Below are 14,028 nucleotides of genomic sequence, written 5' to 3' on the forward strand. Positions count from 1 at the left end.
GACTGTTTCTCCGTATCTTTCCCCCACCCCGCCGATCAATTAAAGAACGTCGCTTAAAGTGGTGCGGAATCCATGGAATCGGGTCAATAGTTTCGTAAGAAGGCTCGCCGCCGCTGCGTGACGAAGAAATACGGACAATGCGCTATGAGAAAAGTGGCAAAGCTATAAGTGCCGCAGTTCTCGCGTTTCCTTGCGGCGGCGGCGCCGCAGCCGTCGCCGTCGGCGAACGAACAGGCTGGCAGGCAGGCAGGCAGGCAGGCAGGCAGGCTGGCGGTCTCTCTGCGCGCACCCTCTCCCTCGTGTCACACAAATCATTAATCTTGCTATGTTTTCTCGCACATTCGAATGTGGATTTAGACCCGAGACGAGACTCCGTGCGCGCGCGAGAGAGGATCTCGGGGAAACGTACGTAAATGCGTCCAACCGTGTCTGCGGCGCGCGGCCGTTTGTCTCCATCCCAGGCAAACGCCACTCGAACCAGAATGGCGAGTCTCCGATGACGTGAACGTCCGGCTAACATCGCGATCCGATGTTCGAGCCGATAACACCCGGAGTGTCTTGTATGTTAGAGGTATATAGCGATACACCCGATGCTTCCTGCATCGAGAACATGCAAACGTGATTGGATCTTTCACATCGTTTCTCCATGTTGCGTTACGTTATTAGTGAATCCGGAGGTGGAATTAAATCAATACCGTGTAATGGAACATTTAACATACCGGATAGTTTTTTTTTTTTTTTTTTTTAAATTACTCTTTGTCAAATATATGCTAATCACGATTTTGTGTTATTTCGTTTTTATTAGATAATTAATTCGATCGCGCAGTTAATAACATGATTAATGTCGAGATAAGCTGCAAAAAACACGAATAATTACAGGTTAATTAACGTGTATTGTAAGAAAATCAGCGTAACGTGTATTAAAATCGCGTAGTAGTAATTTACATTCTATGTACACATCTTTGTAATGTACTGTTGTATTTAATTACGTTTCGAGATGATAAAGTGTTTATATTTTTTATGCCAATGTTTTTGCGTATATAAAATGTCTAGTTGAGTAAAGTGGAGAGAAGTAAGATACCTGCTTCTTTCTAAAACTTTCATAGCAAGTTTTTTGTATCTTTTCTACTTGCGTTAGAAAATACGTCTATTAGTATTATACGTTCATGTTGCAAAGCCAAAGGAAATCACGTCTTATTTAAAACATAGAGAAAGATACGTACATATGTACCCCACATATAAAGATATGCATAAGGAAAACTATATAATAACGCTTAGAAAATGTGTAATGCGAACTGCCAGGTGGAAATCGCTGATTTATGTGAGGCGGTAGCGTTTTTTCTCGTCATGTTATTATGAAACTATTTTTTTTTCTTTTTTTTTTTTTTTTAATCCTATAGATTATGTTACGAGTGAAAAGTGGGCAGTCTACTCGATTGGTAATTACACCTGTGTATGCACTTCATTAGCACTTATGAGCAGTTACGTAACGACTGGCATGTCATTTTAACATGAACACGATCAAAGATTAATGGATTTGCAACAACCTTTACAGAAAGATTCAAGAAATCGTGCATCCGCATGTGATATGTGTCCATTCAATAAACTATCCTCGTCAGAAGAAATCTGAATTCTAAAAATATGCAATACAAGAAATACGCGGCAAATATATCCGTTTTCAATTATAATATTTACGGCATATTATTTCATAAGTCATCTTTTAGGCATTGGTGCATGTATAATATACATATACATGGTATATGCTCATATATTTATATATATATACGTTTTAAACAATTTGCATATTTTAAAAATTAGATAACACGCACGCTTGCACACATACATACTGCTATAAGTTAAGGTGTCTCTTGCTGAAAAAGTAAGACCTTCTCTCTTTACATGTCGCAGAAAAAAATGTTCAAAGTACTTCTCTGTCAAAAAGCATTAATCGTAGTATGTATTATATGTAAATAAAATAAAAAGAGAACAACAGTAATCTTACAGTTTTAATCTTTGAAGGTTCTTTCCCTCTCTCTCTCTCTCTTTCTCTTTCTCTTGTATAAAATATATATGCTAGTGTATATTTTATATGTACATAATATACATATATATATATTTATATATATATTTAATAAGTTAAATATGTAAATAAAGTTTGTTTTAGAACTCAACAGCGTTGAGTTAAAATTTGCGTACAAATGGTTTGATTTATACTAATATTGATTACACATATGTAAATGAAATTGTGTGTAAATATAATTTGAATCTACCTGTACAAAATAAGAGAATGTGCAGTTTAATGCGATGTGTGAGTGAACTTACATATGCAACAGGTCACGTTAGACGTAGCAGTTCATCATCGACAGTATATCAATGTGAAATCCAAGTCCATGGGCGTAATGACGCTCATTAATTTTTTTGTGTATTTATATTATTTTTCTATCACTATTAATAATATGCATGAGTGAATTCAGAAGTATCTCTAACTAAATTTAACTGTAATCAATTAACTGGACAATCATGTGTAAATTGTGTAACATGCAAATCACACACACACATATTGCTCAAGAAGAGAATATACCTTACATATTATTTATGAATCTTAAAACCTATTTATAGCATAAAAGCTTTTTGTCACAGTTTTAAATTAATGCGCGTTTCTTATAAACGCATACATTATTTATAACACAAGCAATTAAACTGCGTTATGTTTTTTACATGTATCACACGCACACAATAGAACACATGTTACATATTTACGAATGTCAAACACTAAAAAAAGTGATAATTAATGATAAACAATACATGTATATATGGATATATTTTACATAAACTGAGAGAGTTAAATGGTTTATATAAACTAGATTATAGATATATATTTTATATAAACTGGATTTATAATTCGAAGATCACCGTTGCTTTGTATGCACCACACAAACCTCTCTAGAACCGAATTTGTCGCCTCCTATCAAACAAATTCGGATCTACAGGGTAGATGTAGAGCATTAACTGGGCTTTTTCTTGTTACGGCACATCATTCGCTCTTATTTTCTTATATTTATTAAAAATATTTAACATACGTGCCGGTTCTTAACTTCTTTGTCCGCCCAGTATGTGATCTTCAGTAGACTTCACAGGTACCATTTTAGGAACCTGAAAATATTTCCCCTATTAATAATAGTTTCTTCACATGTCAATTTATAGTAGCAAAATATATTTTTGTAACATTGTTTATTTTTTCATTATCCAATCAATAAAACAACATGCTAAATATAAACATTGTTTATGTTTTATTGATTTTCTGACGCAGCTGTTTATAAATGTAAACATTCTTGTTCTTTTAACAATTTACGCTTACGTTAAACAAACTGGATATGTTTGAATTTCTAGAAATAAATATTGTTAAAGTTATAAAATATCAAATTAGCTAACTTTAAGGTGCATGCGCAAGCTTATAAAATGCATAGTCATGCGGAACTAGCTTGAGCAAACTGTGTCATTCAGGAGAAGCAAGAGAAAGGTTTACTAAACTTCAAAACATGTCTTATTAATAAAAATATGAAGAAAACAGAAATATTTATAATGTGCACAATACACCTACTTGTTTTTAATAAAACGTGAAAGTTTTCAAAAGTTAGTCAAAGTACGAATAATATAATACAAGTTCAATTATCGAAAAAAAAATAATTTTCTTGTCAATTTACATTTTCAATTCTTATATATGTGTGAGCTTCTTTTCTTTTTTGACCAAAATAAATTACTTGTCTTTATATTATATTTTTAAATTAAAACCGCATTACATTATCAATCTTTTCTAGTTCTTTGGTTATAAACAGAATTTGCTTTTGAAAGAAAGCACATACAATTTGAAATCTGTGCGTATTTACCGCACATAAATACACAAATGTTTTGCAACATCTCTTATGCGAGTCAAAGACCTGCCCTAACAAATAACACGCTATTGAAATAGTTTCTTTTAGTATTTAGATACGCTGATATAGATAATCTCTGTTATGTCACTTGACACGCTTCGTAAGTGAATATCGTACTGGGTTATCTCAGTGACAATGATCGCATTACACCTGCACTACCGATGATGATTGATGCTCGTCCCTGGGATCGAAACCACCTGAGCGTTAACGGCTCAAGGATGACACAGCTGAATGTAGCAAGGTCGCGTTCTCCTTGGTTTTCTTCTCCTTCTTCTTCTCCTCTTTCTTCTTCTTCTTCGTCTTCTTAGCGGTACAGCTCCTTTTATTCCTGTACGTGTGTCGACGTACCCCCCTTTCATTTCCAGGTTACTTGGTCATGTCGTGTACGCTGTCGTTCGCATGCAATTAACAAAGAAAAGACTTTTAAACATCTTTTTGGTACGTCGCACAACAGTATAATATAAAAACAAAATATTTTTAGAAACAATATTTTGTCACAATATGTTATAATTTCAAAAATATTTAGTTTTAGTGTATATTAGGTTTACTTTAGAAATATATACGCAGTCTCTAGAAAAAAGAGGAAACAGAGAAAAAGGATACTTCTCACTTACAGAAGAAACATATTTAAAATAGATCCCTAATATATCACGAAAACTACGGCTTTTCAAACATTAGAATGCTAGATATCCTTTTAAACGTGGTAATCTCTCTCTTTTAACTGCAACAACCTGCGACAAATCCCTTATCCGGATTAAAAAGTATCGGAAGGTGACTTTTCCAGGCAATTTCACATTCTTTAGCCTATAATATGTTTAGGTTTAGGTAAAGGTGTTTAGATAAATATCCCAAGAGATTAAGAAATCTCTAAAGGGACAAATTGCTGTCTTATGTAAAAGTATATAAAGAGACTAAAATCACAAAGCGAAAGAAATATGTTTTGAGACAACATTTTACAGACAGAAAGAAAAAGAGAGAGAAAAAAACAATAATGCAGTAGTTATTTAATTAAATACAAATAAAAATAAAAAACTACTTGGTTTAATATAAATGTACATTGTGTCACTGCGTATGTTACTTTTATCTCAAAGACAGTGTCTTGTTTAATACTCGTTTTTTGCTTAAATTACAAAAAATGGTTTGTTAAATAAATTAAATTTTTTTTGTAAATCTATATTTGTTTTTTAATCTAAAAAATTTTAATTATTTTATTTTTGCAAATTGACCTTACATTCTTGAGATAATATATATATCTCTTACTTGTATTTTATCTAGTGACATCTCGTAATTGACTTTACCGACACATGTCGTAATATGAAGAGGTTTCTCACACACAAAAATTCCCTAGATAAAAGTTGAAATTTCTCGCTTTTTCTATTCAAAATCGTGTGCACATAGTGTGTAATAAATTTTGTCATACAAGTTTTATTGAATATAAGGAGTTGATTTACTTTTAAGCAAAATCGATTACATTTTAAGTGGCGGTGCTAACTATACGTCTCTGGAGAAAAGTCTATTATAGGTGGGGATAATCGACGGCAATAAGAGCGTATTTGGGTTTCGTAGGCAACCAGCCTTCATTCTATCGACCCGAGCGTCAGCCCCCAGAGACGCCATTACTGAATATCATCTATGTGCGTACGCCGCCAAAATCGTACGTTTGTGATATTATATATTGTACAATATTGTACGATAATAAACTCCACCACATTGTTGTGAGTTCATGTGTAGAAAACTCGAATAAATTGAAAGTTTTTTTTAAAAACCCATGTTATATCTACGTATATGTGTTATGTGTGTGTATGCATGTGCATAATTATACAACATCAGTAACAAAATGACATCATTAACGTAAAACTATCAATAACATATAATATCAATCAACATATAATATCAATCTCATAAGAGCTACAAGTTTTACTAGATTTGTTTACTTTGATGTGAAAGTTTATACACAATAAGCTCGATTATATAATAGTCTACTTCTATTTGTTAAGTGTATTTAAACATGTGTGTAAAAAGTTTCATTATTACCTGTGTAATCAATCTTGCACGTGGTTGGTGATGGCAAACTTGTTTTTCTCTCGAGAAGTATATTTATTGGCACATCATTACTTTCAGAGCTGTAACAAATCAAAAGATAAAATTCATTCTCCTAACTCAGCATTAGCTTTAAACAAAATGTTTTATCATTATAGTTACAAAAATTTGTACATCGCTTTACCTCATATGATTATACAACTTTTATAAGGCTACCGTGTGGTTGGGACAGTATCAGACGCATGAGAGAAATTTGCGAAATAATAAAAATTATTATCCGCTGACGCAACATATTGCATTATCGATTATCCTTGGCGCTGTAAAAGAGAAATAAATAAAATAAAACGTAGAAAAACAAATCTGTAACGCTGAGATGTTTTCCACGTGAGTTGGATCAACGTGAATAACCGTCAGCCTTGAGCTACGTATGGTGTACCTGTAGTTCAATGCTGAAGATTACTTACGTACAACGCGAGTAAGTAGCTCGCGGATGCGTTTTAATAGGAAGAGCAGTTGTAGCCTCGTTGCGTGATACTCTCCAACACAAGGAGAACCTCCGGCCTGTTTCATGGCCGGAACGTCATGGCTGAACCGACGAATAAACCAATAAACGGGGCAACCATCTGCTTGCCAGCCGGCATCTTTCCCGTCCCTCTCGTTTCCCTTGCCGTTCCGTAGCTTCATTCTTCTCTTCCCCTCGTGCGTTTCCTCCTCCTCCCGTCCTCACCCCGCAGCGCACCATTTTATGCGATCCTGAAATGAAATCCACGTGAGAGCCCCGCAGCATCCGTAGGGAACTCATGCGGCTTTTGTGCAGCGATAATAAGTGACTCCACCTACAATGACGAATCTTTATCGGTGCAACACGATACAGTTGAATTAAAGAGCGATCTTCAATTTTGAGAAATAATTACATTATTGAATATCTTAATTGATGTGATATAATTAATGCGGCAACTCTGATCGCAACACTATGAAACAAAGCCTGTTTTGTGTTATACCACGTACGTTTAGAAAAATTTGTAAATAATATTATAAACATTGTTAACATATAATATTAGAAATGCGTATTAAATTAGTAATACAAAATACTAACTTTACTATAATTTGAATTGTATAAACTTCTAATAAAATCTTGAAATGTAAAACTTTTTACAATTATTTCCTACTGTTTTCTTGAAAAATTGTAGTTTTATAGTACAATGCGACGTCTTGTGATGGTCCATACCTTTTTTTTCGGGAATTTTTTTACAAGAATAGATCGAGATAGTGAATTTTTACGACGAAAGCTTTGAAGACGTTAGAAATACGCAGCAGGTCGCCTTACAAAACCGAAGGTCAAACAGGACGTCATTATCCGAGACCCATTATTTATAACAGACCGTGATACCTGCTCCAATACCGAGAAGAAAAACGTTCAAAGAAATGCTTCTTCTCGAGATATTTCGAGTATCTTCTCTCTACATCTTACTTTAATATATATGTAAAAAAAACTACAAATATATAAAATAAATATATAAAACAAATATATATAAAATTTAAAAATATATAAAATATATTTAAAAAATATTTAAAATTTGTTGCTGTTGTTGTAATCCTCATTATTTTCGTTTTGCAATAAAATGCTACTGTGTTTAATATCAGGATATAATTTATTTAATAGCAAATCTCAGAAATATGTTACTTAATAAGATGTATATTTAGATCTAACTTGTGTAAATTATATCAGTTTTACGGACAAAAATATTTTCGGGTTATTACACACGGTAGACTGTACGGTAATCAAATGATAATAATCTGAGAGAATAAAGTCAGCCGTGTGGTCGCCTGCAAAAGATTAACAAGACCTCGTTGTATCTCCCATCCACAAATTGCACAGCATGATGTCATTTCTTGCGGAAATGTGTTAATTTATGACATTGGTACTTTAATTCAGCTGCACTAAGAAGCAACAGAAAATTGCGCGATGTTTTATTAATGCGTTTCTAATGGAAAATTGTACAAAATCAAGTGTTGAATAAGTCTTTTGTTTTCATTCATTTTCTAAAGTTTACAACAAAGCGTAGCGTTAAATCTTACCAAACAAAATTCTATAAAACCACACACACAAATGTAGGTCTTCTTCATAAATATTATATTACTATTTTCTCAGCCCAGTAAACTTGATTGAGTATTATTGTAAACTCTTTCATAGAAAGTAAAAAGAAAAACAAGATATCACAGTACGCGTGCCAAACACGTGTTGCTTGGACATGTTGTTGGTGAACATTCTTAGTGAATATGACAATCACAGTGGCTATACTTCTTCTGGAAATCGAACACATCGATCATTTAACACTTTGTCATGTCATGATACCTCTTCTTCATCCACACGCGCCGTCTTATAACTCAATTTATATTTATCTTCGATACGTTTTGCATTTTTAAATCCCCCTTTTTTTCTATCTTTTAAATTCAGGTGTGTGTGTCTCTATATATATTGGCGCAGACATATATAGGAAATGCAAAATACAGGTTTTTTAAAAAATAATATGTACTTGAGATCATGTTTAATACATGAGTAAAGTGTGTTTAACAGTTGTTTAAAAATTAAAAAATATAAAATTGTTTTCTCTTTTTCTTTCTTTTTATCTCTTTCTCTTTCCATTTTTTAACAATTTTTTGTTAAAAAACTTGATTGTGTTTACAAATTGGAAGTTTAGTTGTGGAATATAAAAAGTAAGCTTGTGATTGGATTCTCAACCGGTATATGCACTAATGTACATATGTGTTCTTGCTTCAAATTTTATAAGTTTTTACATAAAAAGAAGAGACGTTTCTAGTAGATAAGTTTATTTACTAGATACATTTTGGAACAAAATCAAAATAATGCGTATTAATACGTTGTTTACTACCAGATATAAAATAAACTTAGTTGATATTTTTTTTTTATATTTTTCCATCATAAAAAAACATTTGAAGAAAAATATATACAGACAAGCTGTATAAAATTTTATCAAGTTTATACGTAAGGTAAGTTCTTTTTATTCATGAGAATATGTGTTTACGGGAAGAGCCGACGTTTCCATGTTGATATTTATTAAAAACCTTCGTAAAAATAAAAATTCTCATTCGTGAAAATCGTCGTTTTACATGCGTGCTATCGCGCGAGTTACAAAATGAACTGAAACGGAATTGTACGCGGGTGTGAGGAACGCTGTGCAAATCGATCGGCATCCCGCCAGATTGCGAGAGGCTATAGAGAAATCGCGAAATTCGCCACCGTCGGCGCCACCGCGGGCGATGGTATATACATGTGTCGAAATATATAACTCGATGTGACTATCGACATCATGTTAATGATATTTCTCATTTAACTATGCATCAATAGAACAACCTTGACGAATTATGAAAGAAGCGGAATTAAAAAATATCAAGTATATTGTCAGTGTTGAACACGAATAAGAGATTCAACAACTGAAGAAAGAAGAATCAGACAAAATAATTACGTTTTGTACATTTTTGAACATGTTTAGTGGTCTAAGATCTGTCTCTCAGATATTGCAAAATACGTAAACTAGTAATCTACTTCGAGAAAACTAGTTTTTGATCATAGTAGGCCAGTTAATATACAAGGACAAAGCTAGCTAATACTTTGCTACGCTCTTCACAGTCCGTCGGACATGAATATATCGACATATTTATAGCTCGGAGGAAATTATTTATATATTCATATGCGCGCAATCATTTTTGTACCGTAAAATATAGAACAGAACACTCTTTCTTTTCTTTTAGTCATTAATTTGTTACGTTGGTTAAAGTTACAAATGTGCGTTATATATTTAGGTGTAAAGTAAATACGTAAAGTGTAAATCTTGTGTGTGATGCGATGTGTTTTCGAGATTAAATATATTCCACATATAAAGAAAATATAATGTATGAACAGTTTATTGTTGTAAAGCAAAAAATGAAATATTTTACCATTAATTCTTACAAATCCTGAAAAACTAAATATTTAAAGAGAATAATATTGTTTACAATTATGTGATTTTATTTTTACAAGCTTTTGGATTAAAAAATATTTTGCTTGTATTGTGTAGCTTTAATTTGTATTTAGAAAGAACAGAAATTTAGAACATAAAAAAAGCCAATGTAACGCGTATATGTCAAGAGCCGTTTTATCTTTTTACAACGTCATGTGAACTAACAAGTAAGAGATATTTTGTTTTTCTCAAGAGAATCTTAGTTTTAAGAGCTATTAATATTATCAAATATCAGTTTTTTTATATGTATCTATAATTATAAACTAATTTTTTATTTAAAGAAAAGAAATACAAAAAAACTTACCAAGAATTACATCGAATATGATCCTTCACAAATCACTAACTTTGTGTTAATCCACTAATTTTATCACAATATAGTGTTTTCTCTCTTACGACGAGTGCACAAAAGCATCTATCGAAGCCATCGCAGAACGAGACCCTCCGAGCTGGGGATGAAAATGCGCAGGAATCGACGCTGGGCGTCGCCATCGTAGGGATGGAATGGTCACGGCACGATAAGGTGGTGAATTCAGGGTTGGAGTAGGGAGAATTCGAAAGTCGAGCAGCAGCATCGTGTCCGACCGCTGCTACGGCGACCTGCAGACTGTTCTGTTGAGCGACCTCGACGCTCCTCGGTTACGAACAGTCATTAACATAAATTGTCTTCGGTGACAGTTACCACCACTACCACTTCTCTATCATCAGACAAAATGAAGAGAACACACAACTATACTACTATGCACACACAAACACAGAGTTTTATTTTTGATAATTTTATATATATATTTCTTAATATGTTTATAACTTATCGTATTTAATCTAAATCATTCCAATGAATATTTGAAGAGTAACAAATTTTCGAATCGTTTTAGCGAGAGAAGCGTATTACTTATAAGTGATGTAATAGTTTCGTTTAGCATTGCTTAATATACAACTATATAAAAAAATTTATTTTTCTTAAACAATTTTTATATTTAATTAATATGTAAACATAAAAAAGAATATCTACACACAATTGTCCTTAAAAAGTTCTTAATAGGACAAATAATATGGTTGTTAATCTTACATAAATAAATCCTTTCTTACAAATAGGGAAAAAAGAATAATTTGTGCAAAAATAAAACTTTCAAAACTCTCATATCTTTTTTGGCTGTTATAAAGTTATTATTGTTCTTGTTGCATTAAAAAAATACCGAGCTTGTTAATAATATCAACTAAATGCAAAATTATAGATTTCAGATTTTCTTTCAATTTTTTGTGAGAAAGTACTGTTTTCCAAGAATCTTTAGACTCTTTTCTTTCATTTTAGAAAGTTATTTACACAAGCAATAACGGAGAAACTAAGAAATCTGTAATCTTGCGTTTAATTGATATTGCAGAAGCTGTTTTTTTAAATAAATATATAATATATTTCAAATAACACAAGCTCATTGTACAAGAGCTTATTGTACTTTATATATTTTGTTTGAAAAACATCTTTAAGTGACGTTAAACTTTGCAAGTTTTACGCGATGACAATTCATATATTGTCAGACGTAGAGATGTGACAACAAGAACTTACAGTTCACAACATTACCGACAGACAAACATTCTGCAATCTTTGGTTATCATATGTAAGTTCTATACTTATATGATAAGTAATTTTGAAAATCGACAAATTCGTATAATTGATACACCAGATACAACCATATGTATCTATCGTTAATATACAAAATATTCAGATAACAAAATGATCGCGCAATGCACCTATACCAGACAACATAAAAAAAAACTAAGAAATCTCTAAAAAACGTCTTTAAGAAAAATCTTTTAGAAACATATGATGTCTAAGTACAACTTTTTTCGCTTGTTACTCGCAATAGCGAAAACTCTAAAGATTTAAGTTACTATAGATTTACGTACATTATAAATTTTTAGGTACTGCCAGAAAGAAGCCTGAGAGCGGCCACGGCCATAAGAGTTTCTGCGATAGCTTTTCGTGGACATGGTTCTATTCCGTGCTAAGTTTGTGGACATGGTTCTATTCCGTGCTATGAGAACACCGACGTGGTGGGGATACGCACACAAGCGAGACCGTTGTCCGTGTGCGCTCGTGGAAGAGTGCAGACATATTATGTCGATGTATGACGACGATTTTTGCTTGTGTGCGTATCCCCACCACGTCGGTGTTCTCATAGCACGGAATAGAACCATGTCTACAAACTTAGCACGGAATAGAACCATGTCCACAAACTTAGCACGGAATAGAACCACGTCCACAAAAAGCTAGGATAAGAAAGAACATAGCAACTTTCTACATAACATAAATGTGAGAAAAGTTGCTATGTTTTTTCTTATCCTTTTCTGTTCTCCTTTCTTATCTTCTCATCACAAGACTGGTCATTTTAAATTCCAAAAGTAATTAAATCCACGCTCGCGAATATACTCATACGCCTGAAGAAGATGACCATTTGGACTCGTGCACATAGCAAAGAATAGAACCGCACGCTGTGGACATAGTGCACCAACATGTCGCTCGTGGACATATGGCTGCGTAGTTCCAATGTCTACCCGTGGACGTGCGCTAGTTTACGGGGCGCAAAAGTGATTACACATTTTCTTATGGGCCTGGTTGCTCTCAGGCTTTTCTTTGGTAATAGACGCAGCAACACCAAAAAAGCATTACTATATCATAACATTTTGTTGACATAAAAGCACACAATAGTATGGGTAGCACAATGTTAACACACATAACATAGTTTTTACATTCTTTTAGTTCCACCTACCAGAAAAAGCGTGTACAAATAATCAGAATCGATTCTATCGATCTTGATTGTTGCCTCTTTTCTGCGTTGCCGATTGGTTGGTTGGTTGATCGAGTCGAATCGAATCGGTAAGATCGAGAGAGTAAATAATGAAAAGCGATTTTGAGACAGTTCGTCGTATATGTAGAGAAAATTAAAAACGTAACTAAAGTCACGCGACAGGAAAAAGTAGAAAAACAACACGTAAAAATAACGTGATTGTAATTTATATTATATATAACATTAAATAATACATATTATACATATACTTTATTATATATTTATAATATTTATAATATATTATAATATTTATTTATAATATATTATACTTTATACTGTATTATATGTATTATATACATACTACAGTAATGTCACTGACCGCGGGCGCGCGGCCTTGGCGGGGTCACTGACCTCGGCCGCGCGGCCTTGGCGGGGCACTGACCTCGGCCGCGCGGCCTTGGCGGGTCACTGACCTCGGCCGCGCGGCCTTGGTGGGGAGGGTCACTGACTTTAGCCGCGCGACCGCGGCGGGGTTACTGACTTCGGTTACGTGATTACATATATGCGTATGTGTATGTATTATATATAGATATAGAATATTACACATAATATATATAATATTCTCTTTTTTACCCTTTTCCCTGTCACGTGACTTTAGTCACACGTGTTGTTTTTCCACTTCTCTCTCTCACTATTTTTTGAGTTTGATTTTCATGCGTTATTTCTGACATTTCTCATATGTGTATTATATGGTTTATAAGACGTATATACTATCTGTCATCGCGGTGACAGGTTGTGTTTACTGACAACACGTTAAATAAAAATAACAATAGCGTGCGCGTAGCGCGCGCCTGTGTTGTCCTAGTTATTATAAATAGTTTCTAATTTTTTCTATTTTTAAACATTTGATTTCACATTTATTTATTATACATATTTATTTCTTAACACATATCAGATTAAACAATGTGTGCGCTAATGTAGTCTTTTTTAGTATGAAAAAATTGCTAAAGAAAATATCTTGATGACTAAAGAATTTGTATAGCAAAGTTTCAGTCAAGAATACGCCGGCCCTATAACAGTTTACGTTCTTTCGCTATCCTTCTCATTCACTGCTTCGCGAACATGATGCCTACGGACACTTTCAAGCAGCGTAAAGTTGCCGATCTCAAGTCTACGCCAATGCTGCAACTGCAAGTATAGTCACACAGCTTACGCGTGGTAAACTCCACCCTTTGAGTGGTAGGCTTAACC

General features: G+C 33.4%; 1 long non-coding RNA gene across 1 annotated transcript; it reads right to left on the reverse strand.

Annotated features, from left to right (window-relative positions):
* Positions 1 to 3,879: 3,879 nt before the first annotated feature.
* LOC109852863 lies at positions 3,880 to 10,551 on the reverse strand. The gene is made up of 5 exons (XR_002250044.1): positions 10,299 to 10,551; positions 6,437 to 6,725; positions 6,157 to 6,289; positions 5,967 to 6,055; positions 3,880 to 4,320 (listed from the first exon to the last, which is right to left on the reverse strand). It is a non-coding gene; the product is annotated as an uncharacterized LOC109852863 (long non-coding RNA).
* Between the last annotated feature and the right edge of the window lie 3,477 nt (positions 10,552 to 14,028).

The sequence above is a fragment of the Pseudomyrmex gracilis genome, unplaced genomic scaffold (assembly GCF_002006095.1).
Source record: "Pseudomyrmex gracilis isolate BER0280 unplaced genomic scaffold, ASM200609v1 scaffold_38, whole genome shotgun sequence".
NCBI classification, from domain to species: domain Eukaryota; kingdom Metazoa; phylum Arthropoda; class Insecta; order Hymenoptera; family Formicidae; genus Pseudomyrmex; species Pseudomyrmex gracilis.